This window comes from Ambystoma mexicanum, chromosome 1q (assembly GCF_040938575.1).
Source record: "Ambystoma mexicanum isolate Mex_15411 chromosome 1q, UKY_AmexF1_1, whole genome shotgun sequence".
Classification (NCBI taxonomy): domain Eukaryota; kingdom Metazoa; phylum Chordata; class Amphibia; order Caudata; family Ambystomatidae; genus Ambystoma; species Ambystoma mexicanum.
This window is the reverse complement of record NC_090922.1, coordinates 34,222,068-34,239,460: the sequence shown is the minus strand read 5'-3', so window position 1 is coordinate 34,239,460 and position 17,393 is coordinate 34,222,068. Positions and strand designations below refer to the sequence as shown.

Genomic DNA, 17,393 nt, shown 5'->3' with positions numbered 1-17,393 from the left:
ACAGCCTGAAGTGCTGTACTGAATGACAACAAACCTGCGCGAGGAGCATCAGCAAGTACATGAAAGAATGGTTTTGCAAATCTGTTTTATTTTAGTGTCCAACTGTTAATACAAAAAAAAGTGATACAAGTCCGCGGCGGGGCAAGGGCGCAGTGTTTGTCTGCTGCGAGACCCTTCCTGGGTCTTTCCTCGTTGTTGCTGCTGGAAGCCACGCCCCCTGGAACTCAAATCACTGTCCCCGACCCTGCATCGGTGAAGCCTGCAGCGGGGCAAGGGCGCAGTGTTTGGCGCCGCAGGTGTTCGGCGCTGGAGGTGTGAGGACACTAGGACGACCACTGGACTACGCTGACTTTAATGGAGGTAACCTAGGAGCCAATCCTCCTCTCCTGTTATTCTGTTCATCGTTGGAAATGTTTTCTGGGCCCCCCACCATGTCGGTGCCTCTTGGGTCAGCCACGGGGGAGATCCCAGTCCCTAAACCCCTTGTGTTCTTCGGCCCTGAGCTCGGCCCGGGCCCTCCGATAGGTGCCTCCAGGAAAATCAGGCAGCTAAAGAGGAATTTGAAATTGGTACCCATAGCTACAAAGATGACACATTGTGCACCAGGAGCCCCTCATGTGGCTACAGCGCCCACAGCCTTCGGGGATGCTCACCTCCTGATTAGAGATCCACATTTCTGGGCAGCCCAGGTGTAGGGGCCAGCCCCATACCTGCACTGATGCACTAAGCGCGGCTGCTGTAGTCCCTGAGCCCCAGGTGAACGTTTCCACTGACCCAGGCCGCAGGACATTTGGACCATCTCACTGCAAAGAGTTCCGAAAACACTCTTAAGTCGATCAGAACCAAGGGACGCACTCCTTAATAAAAGCCTACACTGGTTGAGAACTATAGAGGGATGCCCTTTTTTGACTAAGGACCACATTGTCAATTGCGCCAGAATGTCCAAATGGTGGGAAGACGACTCTTTTGAACTAAATCTCTGTGACAATGAAGTGACCAGGAACATACTGAAAGCTTATAAGTCTCACACCTCACACCCGAACAGTGTAATTGAATTGTGTTTGTACCCTATGGGCTTCGGATCTTCGGGCTCAGTGTTGACAGGTAGAAATGCCATCCCTCCGGGGGGAAAAAGGGGTTAACAGGCTTCCCCGTAATCATTCAACGGGTTGCACTAAAATGTGTTTGACTGGCCACTGGGTCATGGTAGGGCCCAGGTCCACTGCGATCATCCTGCCTTTACTGTCATTTATTTTGGTTGTTTTTGAATGCGGGACATGTTTTGTACTGTAAAATGTGTGATTGTTATGTATACTTTCATGGCTTTCATGCCGAATAATGTTATGTTGATGATGATATAAATTTGGTGCATGGCCTGACCCTCTGCAAGGATGAATGCCTACTCTGAGTTACTTATTGGGGTATGCGGCATGGCTGAAGCTCTAGGATGAAATGTGAAAACTAATTCTGATTGCGGCTGCAGTCCCGAGTGCTGGACGGGATTGCAGCAAACTTGTGCGGGGAGCATCATCAAAAACCTAAAAGGATGCTTTTGCAAATCTGTCTTGTTTGATTTTTTTGAATGTGTGGAAACGCAAGTACAAAAAATTGTTTGGTGCATGGACGATGGGCCTGGCCCTCGGCAACGACAAATGCCTACTTTGATTTACCTTTTGGGCATGCAGCATGTTCAAAGCTGTAGGTTTAATTGGGGCACAGGGGGAGGAAATTGGCTTGCGACTGCAGCCCGGAGTGCCAGACGGGATTACAGCAAAGTTGTGCGAGGAGCATCAGCAAGGACCTGAAAGGATGCTTTTGGAAATCTGTCCTGTTTTTTTACTTTTTTGAAATTGTCGAAACGTAAGTACAAATGGTGATATAACTTTTCTGCGGTGGGCAGAGGGCCTGGTCTTCGGCAACAACAAATCTCTACTCTGATTTGCCTATTGGGGTATGCTCTGCTGATAACGACTCACATAAGTATGCGTTGCACATAATATATTTGTTAAAGGAGGTTTATAGTTCTTTCATATATGTTAAGAGGAATTATTAATAACTTATATAATGTGATGTTACATTTATAAAACATTTTCACTTATAAAAACCTATTCAATTTACAGAAAATACTCTGTTAAAGGGACGTTACGGTTAAGATGTACCCCACCATTGGGACTCCTCTGCCCCAGCATTAATCTAGGGGCATCCCTTCTTGGGATCCTTTGGCACTTCCCTCGTGGGCTCCCATGAGCACTTGTCCATCCGTACTGCCCCTTTTACTTATGCACTTCTGTCACTGCACAATGCATATGTGCATTTATAGGAGCACTATGTACAATGTTTTGGTATATGTATGGGAAATGTAGATGCAAAAGATTTGTAGAACATTGTTAAGTGGCAGTTGGTGGTTGGATGTTTAATATGTTGATAGGCTATATGTAGAGTTTTTTAAGTGTTTGGTGGATATATGTGTGAATGGTTTAAAACAGTTAATGAGGGAGTGTTACAAATATAATAGTAAAAAGAGTAGAATGGCTGTTTTGTGTGATGGTGTGCATGTTCAATCTGGGATTTCTAATAAGGCATGGCCTAGACAGGGAAATGCAGCGACTGTGGACAGTTATAACTGGCAATGGATTATGATGTTTATTGTATAGTAGAGAGAGGAATGTTGGACATAAATGTGTTTATTTTCTTTTTCTATAGTATACAATTGTCTATTTCCATTAGCATAGTAGAAAATGCTAATGGCAATGTTGGAGAATCTTATTGAATCAAAGTACTTTACTGAAAAATGTAAAGTAGATGGAGTCTATAATCTTATTTTAATAGTTCACATTTTTTATTGTGAAAGGTGTTTCCCAAAGGAACCTTTTTTATGTTTTAAAAATAATAATTTGTACACGAGAGACCAGAAAGTAAGGTGGGGAGGAAAATGAGGGAAGGGACACCAACCACACATATGCGGGGGCAGGTGGACAGGGGAAGATGTTGTACATGTGTTAAATCTAAGGTAGAGGGCAGTGTTTGTCATGCTCCTTGATTACAGCTTCAAAAGCACTTTGAAATTGCTCCCCGCTGCAGAGTGGTTTGTTGCAGTTTATACAGAGTACTGTTGTTTTCAAAATATATGGATCAACAGCCTCTTTTATCGCTTGCAAGGTAGCTTGTGGGATTTTGTGTCCACAGAAGTAGGCTGTGAGGTTACAGTATTGGATGAGGCAGATGAGGCAGAGGAACACAGTCTACTACTTCCTTGTAAAGGAACAGCCTTTCTGAGAGCATTGCAGTGGTTGGATTTGGTGTGGCGCCGCATGGAGGTGGTCCCTTAGGAGTACTTCCCAGGTTGTCCGTGACTGTTGCACTCGGTGCAATTCACTTTGGTAGCTTCAGCCTTTGGTACATTTCCAGCAGTGCTAAAGAGCTGCCACTCCCATGATTCTTTCTGGGTGTTGGAGGTAGGCACTTCTTCTACCTCATCTTCCCAGTCTTCTTTATTGTCTTTTGAAGTATTGTGTGATGGCTCTTGGGGAGGAGGGATGGCAATAGCTGATGCCATTTTTAAGACAAATAACAGTTTTCTTAATATTCTTCCAAGTATGTGCTGTGTGATCAATGATATTTGTGATGTCATCATTCATGTTACAATTGAAGGCAGTCAATCAATTATGGTCACTAACCTGTTCTGATGGCAATCTCCTGGAGCAGCAAGGGAGAATCTCCCGGAGACCCCTGCCTTCCCCAAATCTCGGGGAATATGAATGCCAGAGAGAGAGAGACAGGCGCCCCAGGGAAACCCTGGGTGGTCTTGACGAGTGCTTCTGGGTAACAATCTCTTCTTTGGCGCAAGGTTTGTAGCAGCAGAAGCGGAGTTCTCTACGGAAGAAAGAAGAGAAGGTGAGTATGAGAGTGGATAGAGTGGGATAGTATTCTATTGGAAGTAGTCCCCACTTACTGATGTAGCCTTTTCACTGATCTATTCCTTAGGTGGGAGATGGTGTCGGGAGAGTGAGCTCCGAAAAGACCTGGAGATTCCAGATGGGAGGTGCTGGAATGCTGACTGGGAAGAAAGGTAGAAAAGAAATTAAGGTAATATCGATGGATATAATTTGGAATCTTTCAGAAAAGCGAATAGCGTACTTACGAAGCGTCATACTGAGTAGAAGCGACGCACTGAAGGGAAGGTTTCTGGTCTTTTAAAGCAGTCACGTGATCGTTCGATCACTTGAGTGAAAGACGTGCAGCAACTAGACCGTCAATCCTCCCGTGCCGGCGATTCCCCGCCATCTTGGAATTCCCGCGAAGTGCGGATCTGTATAACGACCAATGTCGTCTAGACTGCCATCGTTGGAGAGGTGTAACAGTATGCCCCCTCCTCAGAGGAGGCGATCCCGGCTTACCCGGGTGAAGGCGAAAAAACCGCTGCACCAGACGAGGTGCGTGTACCCCCGAGGCAGGTTCCCAAGTCCTGTCCGCCGTGGAGTAGCCTCTCAAGTCAATCAGGAACTGGAGACGGCCCCGGTGGTACCGGGAGTCACAAATGCCGGCCACCTCATATTCAGTCCCAGAATTAGTCAGCACAGGAGGGGGAACAGGTTTGGAAGACCGTTGAAAGCGATCTGGGACTGCCAACTTAATTTGTAATAGATGAAAAACTGGATGAATTCGGCTCCATGAAGGAGGTAAGGACAACCGGACTACCAACTCCCCCACCCGCTCGATCACTGTGAAGGGTCCAAAGAATCTGGGGGATAATTTAGAAGGAACTAGATGTTTCGGAAGAAACCGAGATGCCAACCATACTTTGTCATCTTTGCCGACTGGTGGGGTGGCTCGGCGTTGTTTATCAGCATACTTCGTGGCTGGGTCTTGTGCTGCTTGAAGGGCCAGATGAGCCTTCCTATGACCCTCCTGGATATCAGCTAGGAGTTTGTCCACTCCGGGAAATCTTGAAGTGGTTGAGGAAACAGTAGGGATAAAGGAAGGATGATATCCATAGGAGCAATGAAAGGGGCTTGTATTCAGAGCAGAGTGTTTGGCATTGTTATAGGCATATTCCGCTAAAGTTAAGAGTTCAGACCAATTGTCCTGGGCTGCCGAAACAAAACATCGTAAATGGCACTCCAAGGTCTGGTTCAGGCGCTCTGTCTGCCCGTTGGTTTGGGGATGAAACCCAGAGCTAAGAGCCCTCTTAATTCCGAGAACGTGGCATACTTTCTTCCACAATTGCGAGGTGTACTGAGGGCCCCTGTCAGAGACAATGACGTCGGGAAGGCATGTCGAGAGAATATTTCAGAAATGAATACCTTGGACATTTGGTCTGTCACAGGTATCTTGATCAGTGGAGTAAAGTGGGCATATTTAGTGAAGCAGTCTATGGTAACCATGATGGTAGTATTGTGTGATGAAGGTGGAAGCTCCACTATGAAGTCCGTAGATATTATTTGCCATGGTCTCTCAGGGATGGGCATACGGGCAAGTAGTCCTAAAGGAGAAGCGCGTATAGTTTTAGACTGAAGGCATATACCACAAGCCTTGACATAGTCGATGACATCTGACTGGAGAGTGGGCCACCAGAAGTGTCGTTTGATAATATCGAGAGTTGTTTGCATACCTCGATGACCGGCTGATGGGGAGTCATGGCACATTCTGAGCACTTCCAACTGTAGAGCAGATGTGGGAACCAATACCTGTTCTGCACGGAAGTATAAATACTGGTCTTTTGTCAGATGATAAGTAACCGCTAGGTCTTCGCATTGTTGTAGTCGGCAAGAGGTTTCATGTCTGAGATTCTGAAGGAAATCCAAGATAATAGAAATGAATCGGGCATGAGAGAACATCTTCTCCAAACAGAATCTAGACATCTGAGGGTTCTTGCGGACAAAGCGTCTGCTCTTAGGTTTAGTTTCCCAGGTACAAAAGTAAACTCGATATTACAGGGTAAAAAGAAATGGGCCCACCGTGCTTGTCTGCTGTTAGTAGTCTGGGCCTGTTGTAGGACTTTAAAGTTCTGATGGTCTGTGCATACCTCTATTGGAAAGGAAGATCCCAGCAAGAGATGTCTCCACTCTTCAAAGGCTCTCTTGATTGCCAAAAGTTCCTTTTCGAGTACAGAATAACGTTCTTCTGACGTGGTGAAAGTCTTGGGGAGATGTGCGACCGGTCTTTCTTCTCCTTGTTCCGTTCTTTGTAGAAGAACCGCCCCTAATGCCTGATGGGAGGCATCTGTTTCCACGATGAAGGGTCGTGTCTGATCGGGATTTATCAAAATCGAAGCAGAAGTGAACAACCCTTTCAAGGTATCAAACGCTTGTTGGGCAGGCAAATCCCAATGGAATGTGACTCCCTTCTTTAGAAGCTTGGTGATTGGCAGGATGGTTTCAGAATAATCAGGGATGAACTTGCGATAAAAATTTGCAAATCGTAAAAAACGTTGAATCGCTTTAACGGTCGTTGGGGGTGGCCAGTCTACAACGGCTGACACCTTTCTGGGATCCATGAATATGCCTTGAGCTGATAAAATGAATCCCAGATAGGGGACTTGGGTTTGATGGAATACACATTTTTCGGGTTTGCAATATAACTGGTTAGTTTGTAACTGATCCAGGACAATGTTGACATGACGTATGTGATCACTCTTGTTTGCAGAGAATATCAGAATATCATCTAGATAATAACAAAATGCAAAAGAATATTGGAAAACAAATGGTCCATGAATCGTTGGAACACCACGGGGGCGTTGACTAATCCAAAGGGCATGACTTGGTATTGGAAATGGCCGAAAGGAGTACGAAAAGCTGTATTCCACTCATCTCCTGCTGCAATCCGGATCAAATGATAGGCCCCTCTAAGATCCAACTTGGTGTACCACGCGGCTCCTCGAACTGCTTCCAAAATGTCCTTGATTAAGGGCATGGGGTATTTGTCAGGGATGGTGATCTTATTAAGTCCCCGGTGATCTATACAAGGACGAAGTTCCTCAGTGTCTTTCTTTGGAATAAAAAATAGAGAGGAGCCTAGAGGCGATTTGGACTCGGTGATCAATCCGTTTTGTAAGTTGGAGTGGAGATAGTCTTTAAGAGCTGTCTTTTCTTTTTGGGACAAAACATACATCCGCCCGAATGGAAGAGGCTGGTCTGGAAGTAAAGAGATATGACAACCATCCCTGCGGTGTGGAGGTAATGTTGGAAAGAGAGGACTTGAGAACACCTTGCAAAATTGTTGATGACGTGGTGGGATCAGTTGCAACTGGCTGACAGAGGAGACATCTGGAATCTTAGGATTCTCCGAAGGGATCTGCAATCCGACCGCGTTTTGAGACAGGCAATGACTAATGCAGTACGTGGAGCCCAAGAAGAGTGTTCCTGCCGTCCATTAATGAGCTTATTATGAGTACGGAGCCAAGGGAGTCCTAAGATCACCGGGAAATGGGCCGCTCTTATTAGGTCGACCACCAGTTGTTCCTGGTGGGATGCAATCAAGCATGTCACTGGTTGGGTCTGTTCTCGTATAGGCCCAGAAATTAAAGGATTCCCATCCACGCTTTGGATCGGAGTGGCGCAGGACTTGGCAATCCTTGCTATCCCATTTGTAGCCGCCCATTGATCATCCAAAAAATTTACAGCGGCGCCACAATCAAGCAAGGCTGGAATGCCCGGGATTACCCGATCAGGTAGTCGAAGCGTCAAAGAAAGTATTACCATAGAATGGTTGTGATCTGCTGGGTCTAGAGACAACCCTAATCTCTGGGGGGAACTCTTGGAGGGGTCCCTTGCCGCGGTTCCCTCTACAGCAGGGACTTGGCGTTTCCCGACGTAATCAGTCGAGGCCTGCGAGGAGGGACAATGGGACAATCGCGCAAAATATGTGAGGAAGAGCCACAATACATGCACAATCCTAGGGACTTCCTTCGCTCTCTTTCGATACTTGATAACGGTCCTTTCACAGAGCCGACCTGCATAGGTTCCTCGGTTGTCGTTGGCATATTCATGGAAGAAACTGAATCTGTCTGAGGACGACAGCCCCTAGATCTCTTCCTTTCATGGCTTCTTTCTTGAACCCGATAGTCAATCTGCATAGCTAGGGTAATGGTTTCTGCTAGATTAGCAGGTCTGGGAACCTTAGCAAGCTCATCCTTCAGTTCTTCCGAGAGGCCTCTGCGAAATAGGGTTATTAATCCGTCATCAGGCCACCCAGTTTCCGAGGATAGCTGCTTGAACAAGGTGATATAAGACATTAGGGCCCTCATTCCGAGTTAGGACTACACCATGGAGTAAATAGCTCCATGGTTGGCAACCATGGAGCTATTTACTCCATGGAATACCGGCATGGTGAATGGAGTAATTTCTGGTCCATTCCAAGGTTGGATGGACCGGTAATTCCCCATTCACCATAGCCCTTCCCCATCCCCATTTCTGCCCCCATAGGGCTCAATGGGAATGGGGAAGGAGGTAATTACGGCACCGTAAATTACGGTGCCGTAATTTACTCCAAGGTCACTTTGCGGGTCCCGTAATTTACTCCTGCTAAAAGCAGGAGGTAAAGAGTGAACCGCAAAGGGAACTCGGAATACGGAGGTAAGGGATTACCGCCATCGGTGCCCTTACAGGCGCCGGTAATCCCTTACCTCCAACCTCGGAATGACCCCCTAGGTCCTTATTGCCCTGCTTAAGATCTAGAAGTCTCTCTTTTGTGGTAACAGAAATTTCTTGACGACTAAACATTGATCTTAGACTATTAACAAAGGCAGGATAGGAGTCGAGTATAACATTGCCCGATGTGACTAAGGGGGTGGCCCAAGCCGGAGCAGGGCCTGACAAATGGAAAATCAGAAAACCGACCTTGTCTTTATCCGTGGGAAAGAAACGAGATTTAAAAGTGAATTGGATAGTACAACTGTCTAAGAATTCCTTTAACTTATGTGGGTCCCCATCAAACTTACCCATGCTAAGGGTACTTGGGTGGGGTTTCAGAAAAGGCTCGATTGACCTGTTGTCTTAATTGGGCATTATCTTGCTTAAGGTTTTGCATCTCCAAAGACATGGATTGCATTGCCGACATTAGCTGCTGCATTTGTTGCTCCATGATAAAGCCACCAGTCGGGTAAACCCTACTTCTTTTTTGGCCGTCGCTTATTGTCACAATTAAAGGCAGTCAATCAATTATGGTCACTAACCTGTTCTGATGGCAATCTCCTGGAGCAGCAAGGGAGAATCTCCCGGAGACCCCTGCCTTCCCCAAATCTCAGGGAATATGAATGCCAGAGAGAGAGACAGGTGCCCCAGGGAAACCTTCTGGGGAAGAAAACCCTGGGTGGTCTTGACGAGTGCTTCTGGGTAACGATCTCTTCTTTGGCGAAAGGTTTGTAGCAGCAGAAGCGGAGTTCTCTACAGAAGAAAGAAGAGAAGGTGAGTATGAGAGTGGATAGAGTGGGATAGTATTCTATTGGAAGTAGTCCCCACTTACTGATGTAGCCTTTTCACTGATCTATTCCTTAGGTGGGAGATGGTGTCGGGAGAGTGGGCTCCGAAAAGACCTGGAGATTCCAGATGAAGCACAAGGTAAGTGATAGAAATGGAGGAAAAAAGAGAAGAGTCCTGGTTCTGGAGAGAAGGTAACTCAATGTCTTGAGAAAGAAGGCTGGCCCAAGAGGGATTCTGCACGGCAAGGCGAAACCTGAACGGGAAGAGAATGATGAGACTGGAAGTTCAGGAAAGGGGTTCTTGCGGGAAGGACGGGATGTCATGAACTTCAGATCACGCCCCTTTTGGACCTCCTGGTCCTTGTCTCAACGGGGCTTGCATTCCGTACTACTTCCAACATGGCCGTCCATAGCTGAAGCCCTTGCTCGCTCCATGCGCAGAACGCGGCGTGGTCTATTTATAGACCACGCCTTCTGCGGCTCCGCGCGTCTCAACGCTATTGCAGAGTAGCCCAGACGTGTATTGGTAGCTTGCGGTATTGTTTCCCTTGTCCCAGTGCTATTTCCCATTCCTTTTCCTTTCCCCTTTCCTGGTTCCGAGCTTTTCTAGCCTTTACAGTCTCCCGGATTCCTGGACTCCGTGATCCCGGAACTAAACGCAACCTGGAACCAGACGAATCTCGAGCAGCGCTGTTCAAGACCAGGAGCGTTCGGAAGAAGGCAGCGTTCGAAGTCACCGGCAAACATCGGACCCAGGTGAGAAGGGGGGGAACTCCTTGACACGGGAGGCGCTGGAATACTGACTGGGAAGAAAGGTAGAAAAGAAATTAAGGTAATATCGATGGATATAATTTGGAATCTTTCAGAAAAGCGAATAGCGAACTTACGAAGCGTTGTACTGAGCAGAAGCAACGCACTGAAGGGAAGGTTTCAGGTCTTTTAAAGCAGTCACGTGATCGTACGATCGCGCGAGTGATAGACGTGCAGCAACTAGACTGTCAATCCTCCCGTGCCGGCGATTCCCCGCCATCTTGGAATTCCCGTGAAGTGCGGATCTGTATTACGACCAATGCCGTCTAGACTGCCATCGTTGGAGAGGTGTAACAATTCATGTGTTTGTCTTAGCAGTGCACGGTGGTGGCGTGACTTATGGTTACTTAGCTTACCATAACTGGCGAATTTCTGGGTTTTTTCGGATTTACTTGTAACCATAACGTCCCTTTAAAAAAGTTTTTTCATTGAATTTCATGGGTTTTTATTAATGCAACTTAACCATAACATCCCTTTAACACAGTTTGTTCAGTGAAAAAAAAAATATATATATTTGTAAAAAACACATGAAGGTGGAGAGTTGTAGCACTGCAAAAAACTCCCCAAACAACGTGTCAGACACAGTCCGTTGCACACATGACCATACCAAAATCTAGTGAAAAAGATAGTCTTTATTTAATTTAAAAAGACATGTAACCAACAAAACATGCAATTAAGCACAGTCAGTGAGGGCACAAAATTAGTTGCCTCTCCCCATGGCATACAGGTCTAGAAAACACTCACCCCCTTAGGGTGGAGGTTCGCCACACGTTCCGCTTGTCTCAACAAGCTACCTCAGGCTGATTAACATCCACGTTTGTGAAAAACACCATTTAAAATGAAAAACGGGAACAAACGCGGCTCGAGCGTTAGGCTCCTCCCCTTCCTCCTGTTATTCCAAGTCATGTGATTATTTTGGGTCATGATCCCAACAGTGTAAATAATACCACCATATTGGACTAGTTAGTTTGCCCTATGGGCTAATGGTGCTGTATCTGAAATTATTTCATCCAGCAATTCAATATGTGCTTACATGACTTTTACATGAGGCATGGAAATTTGCCCAAAGCTCAAAAGCAGCGCTTGTAAATCCCAGTTAAAAAAAACTTTATTTTGCAACATATGCAGTTTATAGATGGTGTTTAGTGCTAATGCACTTACTTTTAACATGGTTGTTGTTTATCTAACTTGTTTATCTAACTTGATAAACATCTAACCATTACGCCCCAAGGTTTGGAGTGTTTCAGAGGCCACAGATCTAAGAGCAGCGCGGACATCTCTGACAGTTACAGATGACGCACAATGCTATGCGCTTTGGTATTCACATGTGTTGACTCAGTGTCACTCGGTAGGTAATTACATTTTTTTTCCCAAAGTGCACATGCAAAAAATATCGCTAAAAGTCCAAATGCAATGTACCTTACAAATGAGCCCATTTACAATAAAGTAAAAGTACTTATTAGTAGGCAGCAGCATATGCATCAAATATGATACAGCATCTTCTTGGTAAAGTGCATAATGTTTTAACCCGTTGATGAGAAAATACCACCACGGTCATCAAGAGGTGACTTGTAGCAGCAAAGTCCACATTAAAAAAGTGCCAGTGCATTGGTAAGGCATACTTTATAGATAAGCAATAGATGAAATGCTAACTGTTATAAAGTGGAAGTGCATAAACACGCTAATGTGGAACATCATTGTAACCATCACGTTGTAGCTTAAAACAGCTTAATACATATCTAAAGTGCCATTGCAATGATATAACATTCTTGGTGAATGAATGAACGGACAATGAATAAAGTGCTAGTGCAATATTGTCCTTCGTTATAAGAAGAGACAACTCCCAGCCATGAATTTGGTTAAGAGACATGATATCAAAAAATACAAATTCTAAAAAAACGGATTTAAAAGATTTCATATATAAAACATATATCTCTAGGTCTCAGTTATCACATTCATCATTGTTGTTATAATAATACGTGAACACTACGGGCCACTTTGCTATAGTGGACAGGCCACATGGTTGCCACTTGCTTCATATAGGGATCCACTTTAAGCCTTTTTTCACAAATAGAGAGATTTACTGCAAGAATACATATCATTCTGGGTCAATGTTAAGCCCCTCGGGCCTCAGAGTGTCAAATATACAAATAAGAGACGCCTCCAGTTGTCTCAACTTAAGTTCTCTGTTCGCCAGTCTCTTGTGTATTGGAACAAGAGCAAGACCCACAAATGTCATTTCATTTACATATCCTCCATGTTTCTCCAAGAAATGTCCTGTCAATGGATTTGTGACATCCCCATTCTTAATTGCTCTGTAATGCTGCAGGATGCGTAGCTTTAGAGGCCCTATAGTTGAGCCAATGTAATGTAGACCACAAGTACATGTAATGGCATACACCACAAATTTAGTAATGCATGTCATTTTATGTTTGTATTTCGATTCCATCCCATTGTGACCAATGAATGGTTGTTTTGATACAAAGTCACACATTTTGCAATTTGCACATTTTTGGAAACCTGCCACATTTGATTTCAGAAATTAGAGGATTTGGTGACAGTGATAACCATACTCGGAGAAAGTATATTTTTAAGAGTAGGGGCCTTGCGATATGTTACATTCGGAGTGTTACCCAATACTTTTTTCAAATCGGGGTCCGTTAGGAGAACATTCCAATGCTTTTTCCTAATGCGTTTAATGTTTAGGGCTTGATGGTTATATCCCGTAATAAATCTCATCTTTTCATCCTTTAAAGTTTTGTGGGTTTTGAATAATTCAGATCTATTAATACCTTCAGCTTTATAAAAGCAGTCTGATACCACTTTCTTGTTGTAACCTCGTTCTACAAATCTACGACCAATGTGTTTTGCTTCTATTTGGTAGTCAGTTTCCTTGCTACATGTCCTTTTTGCTCTCAAGAACTCCCCATAGGGGATCGAATTTTTCAATGAGGTGGGGTGTTGGATTTTGGCATGCAGAGTAGAATTGGAGCTGGTCTGTTTCCTAAATAATTTGGATGTTAGTGTATTATTGGCTACTGTGAACCGAACTTCCAGGAAAACCAGTTCTTCATTGCTCACAACTGATGTCAATTCTAGATTTAAATCATTGACATTCAGAGTTTCCACATAATTATCCTGCTGTGTCTTTGTGCCGTCCCATATTATAAACAGGTCATCTATGAATCCGTGCCACACGATTATATGTTTTGTGAACTCCTCCATTTCTTCTGCCCATGCCACTTGTGTTTCCCACCACCCCATATAGAGATTGGCATACGTAGGGGCCATACATGACCCCATCGCTGTCCCTTGTTTTTGCTTGTAAATAGAGGACTCATGCAAAAAGTAGTTATGTTCCAAACAAAATAGAAGCATTTCTAACAACATTTCATTATGCTGTCGGTGGCTGATAGACCTGGATTCTAAAAAGAATCTACATGCTTTCATCCCTGCTTTGTGCTTAATTGAAGTGTATAACGAGACATCAAGTGAAACTAGAATATATTCAGGTTCCCAATTGACGTTGTTAAGTTTAGTCAGCAAATCCGAGGTGTCCCGTATGTAGGAACTGAGTATAACAACAAAAGGTTGAAAAAAATGGTCTAAGAATATAGAAGTGTTCTCAAGAAGACTCCCCATGGAAGAAACTATAGGACGCCCAGGGGATTCACAAGACTTTAGTGGATTTTGGGATTGAAATATATGAGAGGCGTGACGGGAAAGGGGTTCTTAAGAAACAAATGCTCTTCATCACTAATTAATTCCAGTTCACACCAATTATGCAACATGGAATAATAAGGACATTGGTTTCTGTTAACATATTTTTGTCCACCTTTATGTAGTTGTCCGCCATGCCTAGTTGTCTACTAGCTTCCAAATCATATTTGTCACTGCTCATGATGACTATCCCACCTCCTTTGTCTGAGGGTCGTATGACTATAGTGTGGTCATTCTTTAAGCCCTCTAGTGCGTCGAATTGTAGGAGGTTTAAGTTTCTGCAGGAGGCTAGTATTTTGATAGGTAACTTCTTGAGGTCTTGTAGAACCAGACTTTCAAAAGTGTCAATTGGGCTGCATGCAATATTGGGACAAAAGATCGACTTTGGTTTGAAGTTGCTCGGGCAAGGAAGATCTGTATATATGCCAAATTGTTCTTCTAGTGTAGCATTGGCCACAGAAATAGCCCTCTCCCATTCTGCTTCTGTTTCCTGTGTCATATTTGCGAGACACACAAGACTGACCATGTCTTTATCTGTGAGGGGAGAGATTGATCTGGACGGCTTGTCTTTTTTCTTTGGTCCCTCATTCACGTTCGTCGCATGAAATTTGGTTAGTTTTAACTTTCTCAAAAGCTTGAAGAGATCAATTCTCATTGTAGTGTAGTCATAAAGATATGTAGGGCTAAAGGATAGGCCTAGCGATAATACTGATGTTTCTTCTTTAGTAAGAACCCGATTGGAGATGTTGAAGATCTTTAGTTGTAGGTCTTCTTGCCTCTCGGCCTGCCCCTCGGGTTGTTTCCAGATCGCGTGATCACGTTGGGCAGACTGCCTGTGTTGGCCCCCCGCCTCGTTTTGTTTTTCCTGCCTTTCCTATTGCCCCTCTTCCTTGTCCTGCGTGTTGACCTCTTCCTCTTTTGTCCATTCTGCTGTCCAAATGTAGTAATTTGAACTCTTCTATAAAATTTAGCCTTTTTGACGTTGAGCCATCTGTATCCGATTTCAGAACTGCTCGGCTCTTCTGATGTCATTGCTGGAGGTTGATTATTAATGGTTATTTGTTCCATTCCCTGTTTGATAGATGCTTCAAAGCGCTTGGCAAACATGTCAATTCTGCCCTGTTCGTAATCCTAACGATCCCGTTTGAATTTCAGTTGCTTGCAAATTCTGATTTCACCCTCATATCTCTCTAGGTTTTCTTCCACTCTAGACAGTCTTTTCTTGCACTCATCACCATCTTCTGAGAAGAATTCTTCTTCCATCTCTTCAATGTCTTTTATTAACTTGATCCTGTCTGTCTTAGCATATTTAATCAGACTTTCTATCATCTTGCAGGAACATTCATTGGTGTGTTGAGTCCATTCCTCTATCAAATTAGGATCAATATCCACAAAGGTGGGATTAGTCAGGATTCTCAGACCTCTTGGGATTCGCTGGACATCTAAATATGTTTGTAGGGTCATTGCCTCCCACCATTTGGAGGTTTCTTTTTTCTTTATTTTTTCAAGTGTGTCCAATTTTTGTTGCAATGTAAGACTTGCTGGCAGACTGCTCTCTGCTGAAGTTTCTGCGGCCACCTGGTCATGATCAAAGAGAATCCGCGCTGCTGCTCGTCTCTTGGCCTCTACCTGTTCTGCCATGTTTTCAAGCCAAAGATAAAATAATCTTGGTTTGAAAGATCTTTGGTCTGTTGGTTACACTAGAAAATGGTAAACACAGCGAGAGCAGACAGGAACTATTATAGTCAAGCTCCCCCTATAGCACTCTCACTCCGCTCAAGGGCAGCTAAGGTGCGCTCCGGCTGGTCTCCCCAATTCCAGTAAAAGATACGAAGAAAAATTCTTCTAATATTTCTGGAATGTCTTTAACAGACGTGGGGCTACACCGTGACTCATTTTAATCCTCTACAATTCCTTGTTGGCATAAAGAGAAATTGATTTCTTCGGTCACAGGAGGGGGCAACTAATGGATAATTGAAAAAACAAAATTGCCAAATGTAGTGCACTGCCTGTCTTGTAGCTGGTGCTATGGAAAGGGAATTATGGCAAAATCCCCAAATATTTGTAAAAAACACACAAAGGTGGAGAGTTGTAACACTGCAAACAACTCCCCAAACAAAGTGTCAGACACAGTCCCTTGCACACATGACCATACCAAAATCTAGTGAAAAAGATAGTCTTTATTTAATTTAAAAAGGCATGTAACCAACAAAACATGCAATTATGCACAGTCAGGGAGGGCACAAAATTAGTTGCCTCTCCCCATGGCATACAGGTCTAGAAAACACTCACCCCCTTAGGGTGGAAGTTCGCCACGCGTTCCGCTTGTCTCAATAAGCTTCCTCAGGCTTATTAACATCCACGTTCGTGAAAAACACCATTTAAAATGAAAAACGTGAACAAATGTGGCTCGAGCGTTAGGCTCCTGTTATTCCAAGTCATGTGATTATTTTGGGTCATGATCCCAACAGTGTAAATAATACAACCATATTGGACTGGCTAGTTCGCCCTATGGGCTAATGGTGCTGTATCTGAAATGATTTCATCCAGCAATTCAATATGTGCTTACATGACTTTTACATGAGGCACGGAAATTTGCCCAAAGCTCAAAAGCTGCGCTTGTAAATCCCAGTTACAAAAACTTTATTTTGCAACATATGCAGTTTATAGATGGTGTTTAGTGCTAATGCACTTACTTTTAACATGGTAGTTGTTTATCTAACTTGATAAACATCTAATCATTCGCCCCGAGGTTTGGAGTGTTTCAGAGGCCACAGATCTAAGCGCAGCGTGGACATCTCTGACAGTTACAGATGACGCACAATGCTATGCGCTTTGGTATTCACATGTGTTGACTCAGTGCCACTCGGTAGGTAATACATTTTTTCCCCCAAAGTGCACATGCAAAAAATATCTCAAGTCCAATGCAATGTACGTTACAAATGAGCCCATTAGAAGTACAATAAAGTAAAAATACTTATTAGTAGGCAGCAGCATATGCATCAAATATGATACAGCATCTTCTTGGTAAAGTGCATAATGTTTTAACCCGTTGATGAGAAAATACCGCCACGGTCATCAAGAAGCGACTTGTAGCAGCAATGTCCACATAAAAAAAGTGCCAGTGCATTGGTAAGGCATATTCTATAGATAAGCAATAGATGAAATGCTAACTGTAAGTGGAAGTGCTTAAACACGCTAATGTGGAACATCATTGTAACCATCACGTTGTAGCTTAAAACAGCTTAATACATATCTAAAGTGCCATTGCAATGATATAACATTCTTGGTGAATATTTAAAACAAATAACAGTTTTCTTTATATTCTTCCAAGTATGTGCTGTATGATCAGTGATATTTGTGATGTCATCATTCATGTACTGGGTGTTTGTTTTAGCAGTGCACGGTGGTGGTGTGACTTATGGTTGCTTAGCTTACCATAACT

General features: G+C 43.9%; 1 protein-coding gene across 1 annotated transcript in view; it reads left to right on the top strand.

The window, feature by feature from the left end:
* TMEM231 (transmembrane protein 231) overlaps positions 1–17,393 on the top strand; it is a 515,430-nt gene that overhangs the window by 193,154 nt on the left and 304,883 nt on the right. The gene's annotated exons all lie outside the window — the stretch shown is intronic.